Here is a 13,218-nt window from a genome sequence, read left to right on the forward strand (position 1 = left end):
AATCCCTGTTTCCAAAGGAATCTGGTCCATTATTAAATAACATCGCCTTAGTCTCCTCCATGTTCTGAAGTGGGGTAGTAGCAAAATCATGTCTTTATTTCGAAGGTGAGAAATTTACATTATTTTTAGTTAAAATGGTGTCTTCTGAGGAAAAATATACAGTAGAATCACAGATTTCAAAAATTGGAAGGATCTTGGAAACCATACAGTCTAAGCTTATTATCCCAGAGGAGATAACTGAAAATGGAAAAAGGAGGGAATTTTCCCAAAGTTTCAGAAAGACTAAGCATACTGGGCATTGTGAACAAGAGCTAAAATCCCAATTCCAGCTCTAAAAAGATTAGGTGGCACACATCACCTTCCATCTCTGAACTGAATCTTCTTTCTCTCTCATCTTCTTCAGCTGTCATCCAAAAATATCCAGCTTGATTACTCATCTTAGTCATCTGTTGCTTCAGAGCCAAATAAAATTCCTGTTTAGCAGCTACAGGAAGCAATTCCTATTCTGTCCAATTGGCTCAGGGTTGTCAAGACTCTGGATTTGACATGAGATTCCAGTAAAGTTTTGAACAATGGTGGCATTGCTGGGGGAGACATGTTATTCCCCAAATGCATGAGTTGTAATTGCGTGTTATGGTGGTTTAAGTTTGGAGTTTGAATATTGGCTCTGCCATGTTATAGCAGGGGGAATTTAGACAAGCTTTGTACTGCCTTCCTCAGAGGATTAAAGGAGATAATGTATATAAAGCACTTAGTACATTTCCTAATATATTAAAATAGCCATCATTTATTTAAAATGTGGTAATACTCCTTTATCACTTATGTTTCTAAAATAAATCTAAGTCAATATTTTGGTAACTTTTAGACACCAATATGCATGGGGGCTTGTCTTCTGGCATCAAAGCCACGTGAAGAAACCCAGGCTGGCCTGCTGGAGGACAAGAGACATGCAGTGCCATGGCCCCCATTGCCCTGATGGGCAGCTCAGCAGCTATCAGATCATATGAACAGGGTCATCCTCAATCATTAGCCCCCAGCTGACCCTCCAGCTGATTACAGATGCAAAAGCAAACTCAAGCAAAGTTAACTGACTAGGCCTAGACCAGAAGAACTGCTCAGCTGACCCAGAGAATTGTGAGTCAAATAATTGGTTATTGATTTAAACTAGTAGTTTTTGAGACAGTTTGTTATGCGGCCCAAGCTAGCTGATACAGTGCCTCAATGTGATCATGCCCCCAAATGAATGAGAGATGATCTATGTAAAGAAGATGTCAAGAAGTCTCCATCAGGAGAATTCTTTTTTCATCAGACAGGGTGGTTTTGCATGGAGTTATTCCTACACTCTTTCTCTCTTGGCCCCTCCTTTTCTGGTGAGGAGTGTAGTCTGTGATCCCAGAATGGAGACTGCTGGACGGGTATGGTGGGGGACCAGGGTATGACCTGGCCTCGTTAACACCATGCTCTAACCAGCTGAGCCAATCTGCCCGTCCCTGTCCTCCTGGAAACTTTTACCATCCACTGTCTTCCAGACTAGAGCACTCCACCGTTTAGTCTTCCCTGAGAAACAAAGATGCATGCAAGCATGTAGTGGAAATGCCAGGCAATGAAACTTGGCAGATGCTTGTTTCCCAGTACTCTGTGTTGGGGTTCCATGAGGGCAGATTTGCCACATTGGAGTCACAGGTGCCAGGAAGGCTTTGCTCCTGGCTACAACAGTCTCCTGTGGGGGTGTCTCTAGAAAGAGAAATTCACTTACTCAATAAACTCATTCTTACCTTCCCAGTCTTTTTCAGGAAAAAGGTTCTTACTCATGTTGTTATTTTAATCTATTTTCTTTATCTCAATCCCAAGGCATCTCAGGTTCCAATTTTATTAACATTTAATATTTCAAAGGAAAAAATGTGTCAGTCAAACCCTAAGATCCTCTTCTTCTTAACACATCTCATTAGATGCTCCACACTCAGCAGGAAAGGCTCCCCACCTGGCTAGTTCTTCTATCAGCTAGACCAACTGCACTCCACCAGGTCTTCAACCTAATGGGTTTTAGTTCTCTGCCAGTCCACAAAAGTATTTAAACAAACCAATTGCATCTTCCTATATGAACCAGGGGGGCCCTGCCCTCTTGTTACTAATAAACCTGCCATACATAGCTCTTGCTTGTTCACCCTATCTCCAAGTGCAACTCTCATGTGGTCCTGTAAGACATGTCTGTCCTCCTCTGGGGTGTGGCGTGTATGTGACTAATACACTGCTGTGAATCTTATCTCCCCAGTGTTGGGTGTTATGTGTTCAGTCATCTCAGACTATTTTGTGTGGGTTTTTTTTTTTTGGCGGGGGTGGATCTCTCCCTCATGAGTGGGTGAATAAGATGTGATTAGAACAAGGTGTCACTCTGGATCCTCGGGACAGTGAGTATTTACCAACCAGTAAAGAAGTATTTCAATTTTAACAACCATTTCAGCTGTATTTGAACAACTGGTAGGGTTGTAATGTATTTGGATCCCTGCTACTCCCCTTCTTTAGATTCTCTTACTGGACAATGTCACTCTCTAATTAAGGAGATTGTGAACTGATCCTATTATTTTAGAGGTGACTGGCAAGAATGGATTAGAGAGGCTACAACATTGTGTTCAAAAGTGTACTTTTATAGACATCTCATTTCTGCAAGGAAGAAACTCTTAGGCTCCCAACCTATTGGGAGTACAATTTTTGTGTTATTTGGCATTGGAGAAAATAAGGTAGAAATGGTGAGCAGGGTCATCATGGAATCTCAGGACCAGAAGGAAACTCACAGTCATCCAGTGCAGTCCCTTCATTATACAAATCAGGATACTGAAGCCCAGGGAAGGGAAGTGATCTGCACAAAGTAACCCTGGGAAAAGAGGCTAGGAGAGGAACAGCAAGGAGAAAACAGGAAGGGAGAGGGCAGGTATGAAGAAACAAGATGGGAATAATGTACGTAATTTATGGTTGCCCAAGAATAGGGAAGTGAGATTAGAGCCCCTCAAAGAGAAACTTGTCAACTGCTTGCCTTCTAGCACCACCCAGGAGCAATTGTTTCAGTAAAGACAAATAGAAATTGCAATAAAACATTGCTAGCATTGCCATTATTAGTCAAATTTCAGGCATACTTATGTTAACTTACTTGACATTGTTACCTACACTGTGAGAGAGGCAAGATACAACTTTGATTTTTGTCAGCATCATACACGAATTCCAACATCATACATCCTGTGACTTTATCCCAAGTCACACAGTTGGGAGATTCTGACTCCAGGTCTCCCATGAAGGCAATTCCCTATTTTAGGCAAGGGAAACTTAATCCTCAATGGATGGGTCTCACTCTTTTAGATTAATTGGCTGCCCCGTTGTAGTGAAATCCAGAGGCTTTTACTGAAAGAAGGTGCTAGATTCTAAGTGAAAGCAGGCATCACGAAGAGCTCTCTCAACAAAGAACTGGAAGAGGTGGATTCTGGCCAAGGCTTTGGCACTGACCAGCTGTATGATCTTGGACACATCATGCCTGTTACCAAAAACAAGGAATCTGGACCAGGTGATGTCTGAGATGTCATCCAGCCCCACAATCCTGAGGTTGTGATGGTCAGATGGATTTTACTTCCCAGTTAGCTGGTGAATGTACCTGATCCCACAGGAAGGCACTCATAGGAAGGCTCCAGGTGGAGCTCTCTTGTGAAGGTACTTCAGAACCCAGAAGAATCTCACTTCCTCTTAGAAATTTCATTGAGTGACCAAGGTGAGCCCTGGGGTATTTTTCTCTAGGGTCATCCAAACAACAGACCTTTAAGACCTGTGAAAAATCATAACATTTAATTATATACGATATGGGCAAACCTGGAGGGAAAACAGGCATTTCCCATCTGTTACTTATGGAAATGTCCACTGGTGCCACCTCATTGAAGGACACTTCATAGTGTCCTTCATAGTATCTAAGGCAATATCCATCAAAAAGACAAACATACATCTTTCTGACCCAGCAATTCATCATCCAGGAATTTATCTGACAATATACTAATATCTGTACCATGTTACCCATCACTGTATTGCTTCTAGTACAAATGACTGAACTAAATATCCATTAATAAAAGACTGGTTAGTTAAATGACTGTTGAGTAGCATTCTCCATAACTAAGTTAAATGAGAAAGATTTGAATAGAGGGCGATTTCTAAAACAGATTATTAGATAAAGAAAGCAAGGAAGGAAGTGCTCAAAAGACCCCACGATGGTAAGATTGTATCAAAGGAACACAGGTGTCAACAGAAAGAGTGCTCAGTGGCCTCAACTGGAATAATTTGAGGAACAAAATAAATAAAGTAGTATTAGATTATGCTATGGCCTGAACTGTGTCACCCCTCAATTCATAATTTGGAGCTCTAACTCTCAGTGTAACTGTATTTGGAAATAGGGTCTTTCAGAAGCAATTAAGGTTAAATAAGGTCATATAGGCAGGGGCCCTGATCTGATAGGATTTGTGTCCTTATAAGAACCTTGAGGAAGCTTGCTCTGTCTCTACTATGAGGATACAATGAGAAGGTGGATGTCTGCTAGCCAGGAAGTGAGCTCTCACCAGAAATCAAACCAGCCAACACCTTGACTTTGGGCCTCCCAGCCTTCAGAACGGTGAGAAAATAAATTTCTATTGTTTAAGCCACCTAGTCTGTGGTATTTTGTTATGGCAGCCTGAGCTGACTAATACAGATTACAATACAAACTATAAAATAAATATCCATGGGTCCTTACTGCCATAAATAAATGACTGCTTAAATAAATAAATGCAGGAGAAGAGACAAATCTGCACAGAATTCCAAATAATTTATTCAGATACTTTGTCCTCAAGGAGGAGGTATAGAGTAACTTTTTCCAAATAGCACAGTACAGAAAGGGAGGAAAATGAATAAATTTGTGGTGGAGAAATCTGCCAGGTGATCATCATCAGCCAAGTGATCAAGGTTAAAATCAAGAGTGCTAAGTCATATTGATGGCGTGTACTTTTCATATGAAAATGGCACTTGATTTCTGTGGTCTGATTTCTGTGGCCTTCCTTCCAAATCCATAACCCCAGCCTAAACATGAGAAAATCATCAGAAAAATCCCAGCTGAGGGACATTCTACAAAATACCTGACCAGCACCCCTCTAAACGGTCAAGGTCATCAAAAACAGGGAATGTTTGAGAAACTGGTACAGCCAAGAGGAGCCTGACAACTAAATGTAACGTGGCATCCTGGATGGGATCTTACAATAGAAAAAAAATACATTAGGTGAAAACTAAGGAAGTCTGAATAAGGTATGGACTTTTATTAAAGATAATGTATCAATGTTGGTTCAAAAATGGTGACAAATGTACCTTACTAATGTTAAGATGTTAATGGTAGAAGACACTGTGTGTGGGGCTTGTGAGAATTCTCCATACTACTTTTGCAACTTTTCTATAAATTTAAAACCATTCTATAATTAAAATTATTTTTTAAAAATGCAGAACAATACTTTTCTATGTTTCTGTTTGTGTGTGTGCGCATGTGTGTGTGTGTGTGTGTGTTTGTTTAAAGGGCAACTAGGAGGTAGAAGATTAGAAAGAAGAAAAAAAAGGAAAAACAAATGTCTCTGGAAGAAAATACACAAAACTAGAGAGAAGCTCAGTAGATGAGACTTTTTACTGTGTTCTCCTTTGCACATTTTGATTATTACTTTTATGAGAATATTTTTACCTATTTTTTAAAAGTATTAAATATTTAATGTAATTGAAAATCTTAAATATTTAATATTAAATATCATTAAAATAATAGAAGTCTCAACAGGAATTACCCTCCATAGTGGCACAAGAAGAGAGGGGTCAATCTTGGGAGTTCCCTACCAACTTGGGATTGGGAAGCTAACTACAAGGCAGATGTGTTCATATGGCAGGTGCTTCATGAGAAAGAAAAACAACACATGGAGCAAGATGCCATAAAGGTGATTGAGCAGCAGAGACTTAATGAGCTCAAGACATAAAGGCCTCAGCATCTGGAGAAGGTTGTTGAGGGACCATAGGGGCAGAAGCTAGGTTAGTGCAGCTGCCCATATGGTTCTCACTTGATTTTAGGCTTCTGCACGTTCCTTGTCCTCAGGAAGTGATGTGACAGGAGTGCTAACTGGAAATAAGGACTTGGATGCAGGAAAAGAAAATGCCTGAAACCTTTGCCCAGCTCTTGACCCCAGGGCTCTGGGTGGTGCTAAGAGTATTCCATGAACTTCTTTTGTTTATTGCTTTAGATATACATAAATATTTTTGTTCTTTTTGCATTATTATTCCTGTAGTTGAACTAGTGTCGCAACATTTTCTAGGCTGCAGCCTGGAAACCTTAGTTTGGAGAATTCTATGAACAAAGTCATATTTCTTTCATCATCTGCACCATATATTTGGGCCCTGGTTAATTAAGCACTCAACACCATCTGTGCACTTCCCTGTATTGTTCTCCAGAGAAAGCAAAGTGTAAGTCTTTTGTCCTATGCATAATCTGCAAACTCCTTGGAGGAATCATGTCTTGTATATCTTATATATCCTGCAGGCAACTCAGGGTTGGACCAACTATTTCATGCTTCTAGACCAACCTGTTACTGTTCTATTCCCCAACTTGTGTTAGTGTTGTCTTTCTTAGTTGAGGGGACTATGTCATTCACTGTTCCAAACCAAGACAATTTTGAGGGTGAAAGTGTGGTGGTATTAATAACACTGAGGGATATCAGTCATAAACTGGAACTGTCCCAGGGCAAACTGCAAACTGGGACATAAGGGTAGGCCCACTCATAGGATTTACCATGTCAGCGGGGAGGGTACAAATGGAGGCCCACATATCACATCTAAATATTTAAAAGCTATGCATGAAGCTAAGAAAGCATTAAATAAACTATCCTCCTGTCTCAAAAAATAGGCCTTTGTAATGACAATACTCATTTTCACACCCTCTCCTCCTTTCCAAATAATTGAGAAATCCATAGGAAAATACCTTTATTCTGTGTGTGTGTGTTTATATATGGGGGAGGGGGAGCAGGGGACTCTTTTATCCCCTACTAGAGGCTTCACTGACCCCTTCCCTATTGCCCCTCTCCAATTTCCACCATCCAGATGCCTCCAGGCTGCGGTCTCAAGCTTTCTATTTACCCTACCCAAGTCCAAGCTTTGCAAACTCTGTCTACAAGGTATCCTAACCCACCAGCTCCACCAGCACAGACCTTTCCAGACCTCCAAAGAACACTGAGGCTGGAAGGCCTGGTGCAGGTAGAACCCTCAGACTCCTCAGAATACCTTGCCACAATATGGTGGCTTGTGGCAAGCTGCCCTCAGCCCCAGACCCTGGGCCTGGGCTCCTGAATTACCCATTTTCTATTTCCTTCCCAGACTCCTTCGCATACCAGGTATGGACACCCCATCTCAACAGTTCCAAGTTGTGTTTCTGTTCCCCACCAATAGCTGCCCGTTGGCCACTGCCTGAGTGAGAGGCATGGCCTTCCCTTGGGAAGGAAATTCTGAGGTCCCATGTCCCCAGAACGTGGTCTGGAAGGTGGAGCATCAGCTCTAGGTGGGCATGATCCCATGACCTTGCAGATTTCTCCTGCTCTGAGGAGGGGCTAAACCAGAGGAGGCTATACAGGATCGCCCTCTAAAGTGTGGGACTCCAGGGCAAGACTCCTCTTGTCTGAATTGTGTTGTGGACTGCATTGTATCCCCCCAAAATTCATTAAAAAAAGGTTGAAGTTCTCATTCTCGGCGTGACTGCATTTGGGGATAGGTCGTTTAAGGAGGTAATTAAGCTTAAATGAGGTTGTGAGGGTGGGGCCCTAATCCAATAGGACTGGTGTTCTTATAATAAGAGGGTATTAAGGAGGGCACGTACTGCATGGAGCACTGGGTGTTATACGAAAACAATGAAGTATGGATCACTACATCAAAAACTAATGATGTATTGTATGGTGACTAACATAACATAATAAAATAAGATTTAAAAAAATAATAAGAGGGAGAGACACCAGATATATCTCTGTCTCTGTCTCTCTTTCTGTGCTCACGCAGAAAAGGCTGTATGAAGACACAGTGAATGGTGGCTATCTACAAGCCTAGGAGAGAGGTGTCACCAGAACCCAAGACCATGTGAACCTTTATTTTTGACTTTCAGCCTCCAGAACTATGAGGCAACTAATTCTGTTCTTTAAGCCATTCAGCCCATGGTATTTTGTTATGGTGGCCCAATTAGACCAATACTCCTGGGAATGAGGGCAATCCTGTGCAGAGCAACCCCCCCCTCCAGTCTTAGACATGCTCTCTGCATTCCAAGTATAATGAGGAGGGAGGCTGAGTTTAAGAAAATAGGAGTGGGAAATGGAAGAAAGAAAGCTGATGGATGCAGAGCATGAGCATTACCAGGAAGATTGCACCACAAGGGGCATTATTCCTCTATTCCCATGTTCAGTTGACAAGTACCAAATTTCCACTTGTGCCAGGCATGGGCTAGGCAGTGGAAATGCAGTTTGAACAAGATAGAGAAGGTCCCAGTTCTCGATGTGCCTACTTTCTAGTAGGATCACTGGGTGGTAGTATTAGGATGGTCTCTTAAATCATAAAGAGATGGATGAACAGTATCCTTTTGGAAACTCTCAACCTCATTCTCCATATGTTCCTCATCTGAAAGGATGACCCAGGAGGTAGAGGTGGGGCGTCCCTCTGTTGCCTTGGTCATCATCTCTCCCCTGACACCTCCAGCAATTGGAGGAGGTTGGGTGTGATAAACCCTTCCAGCATCTGAGCATAGCTGGGATCCAGATGTGGCTCTGGGGAAGCTGGGTTAGATGGGGAGGTTGCTGAGAGGTGAGCTCAAACAGGTGGTCCAATTCCTGGCTCTGTATGAAGAGGTTTGGTCAGTGCAATGACTTCAGAGTTCCAATCCCCTACCTGTCAAATAGTCATTGGACTAGAAATTTCCTGGACTCCTGGCTACTTAATCCACCTGGGATTAGCCTCAGTTTTCACCATCCCAAGAGGGGTGTCTCAACATTATTTTATTTTATTTTATTTTATTTTATTTTATTTTATTTTATTTTATTTTATTTTATAAGGAAACAGGAAAATGAGGGTTCCTTCCTCCTCTTCCCTACACCTGTTCCCTTCCCCAAGCAGAATACGGCCCTGACTTCTCAGACTCTGCTCAGCATTCCTCAAAAGGCATCATCACTCTGAGCCAGATAATTTGTGATTCTCCAGGCCTTGAAATAAACTTGATCTGATTAGTATTGATCACCTAAATAAAAAAAAAATAATAATAATAACAATAATAAAAGGGACTTGTTTATTTTCCCAGGGAAGAATTTTATTTCCCCATCTCATCTCTTTACTGTCAGCTCTTTTCGAAGCTATAAAAGCACCTTGGCTCCATACCAGGTCATGCCTGTGGGATTTCACTGTTGTAGAACAGGGGGTGGGGGTGAGGGGAAGAACCTAAACTTTGTCAGCTGCAATTTCCCAGTGAGGGAATGAAAGAATACCAGGTTCCACTCATACCTTGACCATGAGACTAGCCTTCAAAAGTTTCTGAATACTGCTTTGAACTTCTCCAGTCGTCTTTCCAGACACTTTAAGCAAGCAAATCTTCACATTAAAATGATTTGGGGGGGGACCCTCTAAAATGCCAAAAGAAGCATGAAATACTAAAAGGATTTTTAGTACTTTCAGTACTAAAAGGATCTGTGTAAAAGTATTATGCAAACAGGGAAATTCTGCTTCTGAAATGGAGGAAGAGACTGGAAGGAGTTAATTTACAAATTTGCTGGAAAGATCTCTTCTGCTTTTCCCAGATGTTCACACACCTGTGCCTATCACCACTGCCCCTAGTTATTCCTGTCTCATGGGACCTATAAAGTCTCCCACTCATATGTTCCTGGAGCATCTTAGACCCCAGCATTTAGCTTTGAATCTTCAGAGGCCCCCATCCCAGATCCCCACCCTCACATCTCATCTCCACCCAGTCTCTGGATCTAAAATTAGCCCATTTCCCAGAGTGCTCAGTCTCATCTTCTTGGTTCTTCACTCTTTCACTGGGTTGGGTTCCTGGCTTGCAATACAAGAATGGGGGAGAAAAAGCCATCACTTTAAACAGAATTCCATTCTTCTCCAGGTCCCCAAGGAGGCCATGGCATAGCACAAGTATCCAGTGACCAGGAGCTGCTGTTACCAATTTGTCACTGTATCCTGACTTGGCTGGGGGGTCCTGGCCCCATGCCCCCTTTCCAGCCCTTCAACAACTCCTGAGATTTCTCCTTACCCACAGTGCCCTCCCAGGAGAACCAATGGGAAAATGAGAGTGTGGGGCCTTTGCTAGTTAAATGTGCTCACCCTCAAAATACACAGCGTGGGTCATTGTGGGTTATCTACTCAATTGGCAAGACTGAACATGTGCTATATGTGAAATAGCCAGAAATGTGAAATAGCTAAATGTGAAATAGCCAGAAAATAAGAAAGTTCATCTTTGATGAACTTTTGAAGAATTTTGCAATCAAAAATATCTAAGGGAAAAACTATTTTTATTTCAGTAAATCTTTAAGTCTTGTCTTCTTAAATTTGGTGTTATTTATTTTGAAAGTTGCATTAATTATTTTCATGCCTAGCATCTCTTAGTGTGTTCTCTGACCCCACATATCACAGAAACAGCACACAGTCAGGAGTCATTGTAGAGGAATGACTAGCACCTAGGTGTCCTAGCTGGTTGTACGAACTTGTTCAAATTGTGTAACTTCATACTCTGGTTTCTCTTCAGATCGCATAAATCTTTTGCCTTTTACAAATTGTGTGTAACTTCTTTGGACTGTCGTTTCTTAATGTGTCAAATAAAAATTGATCTCAATGTTTAAAATCACTTTCAGTTCTAAAAGTCCATGATGCTACAACTTTACAGTAATTTAAATTCCTATACATGAAGCAGCCGAGGTTTAAAAATTATAATTAACTTATTACTGTCATCTTGGCTGGAAGCCTTGGAAGCCATAGTTGCCCATAGGGCACAGATGAAACTTTAGCATGTGCTTTTGAATGGCTCCTCCCTCGGGATATGGCACATGACTCTGTGGCTTGAAGTGGGATGGAGAATGCAGCCTCCCTGAAACAAAGGACTCTTTAGCGTCGGGATGTCCAATACAAACTGTAAACTGGAAGAGACCACCATGTTCCAGTGAAAGAGTCTGATGAAAAACAGATCCTGGGCCCATGGTTGCAGAGTTCCTGGGGACTGCTCAGCTCCTGCTCAGCATACCGCTCTGCCCTGTCAGTAATTGAGAAAATGGAAATGACCTTCCCTGGCCCCATAGCCAGACCCAAGCCATCCACCCCCAGGGGGAACCTTGATCAGAGTCTCCCTGGGCAGTGACCTCTTGGGGAATGTAGTAAATCCTATCCAGTAGGTAATCTTTAAGGAGCCTTCAGGCTTTGGTGCCTTGTGACTCAAAACCTGGGGTCTTAGGGATAGGAGGTTGATTTCTAGGGAATTAGCCAAAGCTAATTCTGCAACCCCAATGTTCTCTCGGTCATTGGCTCTGCCTCAGGTGAGGAAGGCGAGCCACCCAAAGTCGAAGTGAGCAACAGTAAAATAACAGAAACTTCAGAGCACTGACATTTTGTGTGTGGTTTGGAAGGACGTATGTGCAGTTTCTGCCCAGAGAATCCAAGAAGGCTTCGTAGAGGAGGTGGGAGCCTGAGAGTGTTTTAACGAGGGAGGAGGAAGGCACATTAATAGATATGAGGTTAAAAAGAGGCTTTCCACAGGCAAACCCAAGCTGATTAGGTGCCTGAATGCTAGAGGCTGTGAACCCTGGGTACCCACTCAGTGGGTGGTCTGTGCTATTGTGTGAATTACCCATGGACCCCCAGAAAGCTGTGGCCTGTGCTGCCCGGGGTTGGACTGCTGTTACTTCTCCCTTTAGCCTGGGGCAGAAGGCAGCCATAAGCCTCAGCCTGACAAGGACACAAAGCAGAGGTGAAGGGGAAGAAGTGATGGACACAGAGGACGGTGGAAGGCCAGTTGTCCGGAGCTTCACCGCCCACCCAGCTGCCCTTCTTTTCACCCTCCCCTTCCAAGGCCTCCAGAACAAGCGCTTTTCCCGCCAGATGTTTTGAATCTCCTTTCCCATCCTAATTAAAGACAGCTTTTCTTTCTGCTTGGGAAGGAAGGGGAGGAATATGCCTTGCAGCCCTTTCCCTTCACTCCTCCCTCCTTCCTCTGGGGTGAGATGCTCTCCATTTCCAAGCAAAAGGTGGGGTCAGATGGTTCACCCAGCCCCTTCCCAGCAGAAAGCCAGTCTCAGGACTCCAGCTCCTTTTCCCAGTAGGGGGGATGTGGCCCTCACTGCATCTCCCCCATCCTCTCCCCTACAGCACTCACCTCAGTAAGATAGCTGCAAACCCCACTTCCCCAGAGAAGCTGCACTTTTCAGCTATCAGTGGGGGAACAATGCCTCTGCCTCAGAGCAGACGTCTTTCCCAGGAGAGAGCTGTGGCCAGTTAGAGGAATTGTTCACTTTTCTCGCCAAGTACCACTGGAACCACTCAATTAGGGATAACTGCAGTTCAGCACCAGTTCCCAAGGGTAGCCATGTAGCATCAGAAATCCTGTCCAGATGCACCTGTGGGCCTGCACAGTCTTCAGCCAGCCCCAGTGCTTCTGTCAGTCCAGCTTGATATTCTGTAATTCTGAGGATTGTAAGGCAAAGGTGAAAGGACCCCTATAGAGCACTGTGGAGAAGCACCCTTTCATTGGCTCAGTAACCTACATTTTTCAGACCACCCAAGCCTGAGGATGAAAATAGGATCCCAAGAGCAAATACAGAACTTCTCCAGGAAACTACACTTGTGTTCTGTAGAACTTCCAGCTCCCTCTCAAATTTCTTTCAAGCAGCCCTGAGTTTCTGTCTCCCTTGGTGTCTCATCAGTAGCCTCAGAGCAGAGAGTGTCCATTATGGGCTCTGCAAGGCAGTCCTTGGGGCTACCGTGTGACATCTGGTGCTTTTATCTTTTCCCACTCTAGCTTATTTGGGGTAATGACTCCCATTGCTGCTGAAACTCTGTCACTGATGCCTGCTGGAGACATTTAATTCTTGCCAGTATCCAATGTCAAAGTCATTGCCGTCTATGGTGGGGCATCCTCACCAGTTACAACTGAAGATGTTGGCACCAATACTGCAG

General features: G+C 43.1%; 1 long non-coding RNA gene across 1 annotated transcript in view; it reads left to right on the top strand.

The window, feature by feature from the left end:
* LOC118012058 overlaps positions 1-11,233 on the top strand; it is a 95,158-nt gene extending 83,925 nt beyond the window's left edge. Inside the window, exon 4 of the long non-coding RNA XR_004679593.1 lies at positions 10,163-11,233. This is a non-coding gene — a long non-coding RNA (uncharacterized LOC118012058). The remainder of the gene's footprint in view (positions 1-10,162) is intronic.
* Positions 11,234-13,218: the final 1,985 nt, after the last annotated feature.

This window comes from Mirounga leonina, unplaced genomic scaffold (genome assembly GCF_011800145.1).
Source record: "Mirounga leonina isolate KUSES-001 unplaced genomic scaffold, KU_Mleo_1.0 Mir_151, whole genome shotgun sequence".
Classification (NCBI taxonomy): Eukaryota; Metazoa; Chordata; class Mammalia; order Carnivora; family Phocidae; genus Mirounga; species Mirounga leonina.